The sequence below is a fragment of the Eptatretus burgeri genome, chromosome 4 (assembly GCF_056783735.1).
Source record: "Eptatretus burgeri isolate ZD-2024b chromosome 4, Ebu_testis_v1, whole genome shotgun sequence".
NCBI lineage: Eukaryota > Metazoa > Chordata > Myxini > Myxiniformes > Myxinidae > Eptatretus > Eptatretus burgeri.
This window is the reverse complement of record NC_140964.1, coordinates 116,058,106-116,060,605: the sequence shown is the minus strand read 5'-3', so window position 1 is coordinate 116,060,605 and position 2,500 is coordinate 116,058,106. Positions and strand designations below refer to the sequence as shown.

At 42.0% G+C, this 2,500-nt stretch overlaps 1 long non-coding RNA gene across 1 annotated transcript in view; it reads right to left on the bottom strand.

Moving 5' to 3' along the window:
* LOC147028944 (uncharacterized) overlaps nucleotides 1-2,500 on the bottom strand; it is a 22,690-nt gene that overhangs the window by 19,399 nt on the left and 791 nt on the right. The window contains exon 2 of the long non-coding RNA XR_015057778.1: nucleotides 1-354. This exon is cut by the window's left edge and continues 1,794 nt beyond it. This is a non-coding gene — a long non-coding RNA (uncharacterized LOC147028944). The remainder of the gene's footprint in view (nucleotides 355-2,500) is intronic.

Here is a 2,500-nt window from a genome sequence, read left to right as displayed (position 1 = left end):
TTTCTGATCTGCACACTTCTTTATCTGCCAAAGAAAGATCAGCATCTTTGGCCAATATGGCATTTAATGTTTTCTTGAGTGTGAATGATTGCCGGCATTCATTATGATAAAATATGTCTGGCACAGTTTCAGCAGCAGCATATTGAATTATGGCTTCAAACTTGTGAATATTTCCAGCACTCAGGAGGGTTTGCCAAGAATTAAAGTCTTTTGGTTTGGTAAGATCTGTGATGGGACTTTCTCTGCTGCATATTATGCAGGTTTAATGTCCCACTTTTGGAATAAGGCACTTCCGCTTTGTTGGAACCACCTCATCTTCTGAGCTTGACTCCATTATTTAGTCAGACATCACACCTGAAACACAGAGAAATATATTACAATATAAATTAAGTTGATATTCTGCATACATTCAGTGTAAGGTTTCTTTAATAGATTTTACTATTAAGATCAAATGTTCCTGCCACCATACACTAGAAATAAAAAAGATAATATTGTCATTTTATTTTATAATTATTGTCTGTTAGTGGTGTTGGTAACTTATTTAAAATTAGTAATATTAAAATTTATAATTTACCCATGCTTGTCAGGCGAAACAAATACATAGACAATAAATAAATATTAGATCCTGAAATACAAGTTAAATTTGCCATTCTGGCTCGCACGCTGTCACAGCAATTCTGAAATCAGAATTATGTTATTTACATGTATTGTCATTTGTCAAATTTATAAAACCTATTTAGAAGTATGATGCCAATTCATGATTGTATTAGGAATATATGCATTGTTTAGAAATTTGCAACAACATGCAGTTTGTACCAAACATCAGTAAATGAAACAATTAACTTATTTATCCCCCCTCCCTCTAATAAAATATGCATTATTTTGTTTCCAAATAATAATTTAATATTTATTGAGGATAAATTCAATTGTGTGTAATATACAATAGAGGTTAAATATGCATTCAGACAATATTTCATGCATATGAACTCACAAATTATTGCAAACATGCAAAACACTGATATTTGCGACCACCCGAACATGGCTGCTACTGGCAAGATAATATATGTGGAAGAGCTCACTTAAGCTACCAGCTTGGAAAGTCTACATGGTATTTTTTTACATTGTACTCGTATATGTATATGAATTGAAAAAATATATCAAAGCTTGGTGCCTCCAGATAGCAGTCACCAGACCACTGGCTCAAGGACTATTAGGCTCGTGCTCTTTTTCCCCAGATGTGTGGGGCTGTTTCACCAATGCGCTCCACACATGGGGGTTACTGTCAACGTCTCCTATGATAATGAGCCCTCTGCATCCGCGGAGATGCTCAGTCATATGTCTGTTGCAAGCCAATTTGTGTTTGAATTCTTGCCACTGGGGATTGGGGTTTTCCCACAGCGAACTAAGCCGTGCTCGCCACGCCCATTGCTCATGCCGGGGGTTCTGTGAATATTGCACACTTGGTCCCTGTGGAAAACAATTTGCAGCCAAATCTGTTCTGTTTCTCCGTCCGTGCTCCAGTGATTTATCTGCCACAGAGCGTTTACACGCCGGCCCCTCTGAAACCATCAACACATCGTGTCACCATCCGTGCTTGGGCAGTTGGCAAAGCATGAACCGCGCACACTCCTGTACCCAGGGCCGGATTTAGGCATGGGCAAGCTGGGCAGTTGCCCAGGCGCCTCCACAACCAGGGGGCCTCCACAACCAGGGGGCCTCCACAACCAGGGGGCCTCCACATATTTCATGAAAAAAAAATTGCAGGAAAACCTCACTCGACATTTTCCTTTTTGCCATTAATTGCCTCATGAACATCATGTAAATCTCGGGCTGCACTGGTGGCGATAACCCGGCCTTCTGTACTATCGGCACCACATTTTCCAGAGGCCAAAGGTGGGGGTTATTTTCCATCTCTCCCATTGCTTCCTCTTCACCCTCCATTGTGACTTAATCCGGGTCCTGGGTCAATTCCGTATCCATATTCACATCATCTACATGGCCCACCGGGTCCTGGGTCAATTCCGTATCCATATTCACATCATCTACATGGCCCACCGGGACCTGCCCATGTTGGTCCGCCATTGTTCGTCCCAATAAATTTTACTAAAATTTGGTCTAACTGCTCTGAATTTCGAGGTGCGTGAAGTGCACCACAGGTCGACTACCTGACACCAATTTATTGATCAAGCGGTTCGAAAAATCTCCCACTCCCGACACCAGTTGTTGCGATCACGGATACCGAGACACCAATTACAACTTGTCACTCAGGGGGATTAATCCCCGGTTTTCCTCGGAAGAGCGGTACATGGGGCCCACTGCTCACAATTAACGTTGTGGTATGGTGGGTTGTTTTAGAACCACGAAAACCACCCAGTCAACCACGAGTTCCAGTGTCCGCCGTCTAATTATTCCATTTAACTAGAGGTCAGGTGGTTATCTGAGTGGTTAGCGCGCCCTCGGCAAAGCACCAATGCTATCTGATTAGATTTTAATTAGGGTG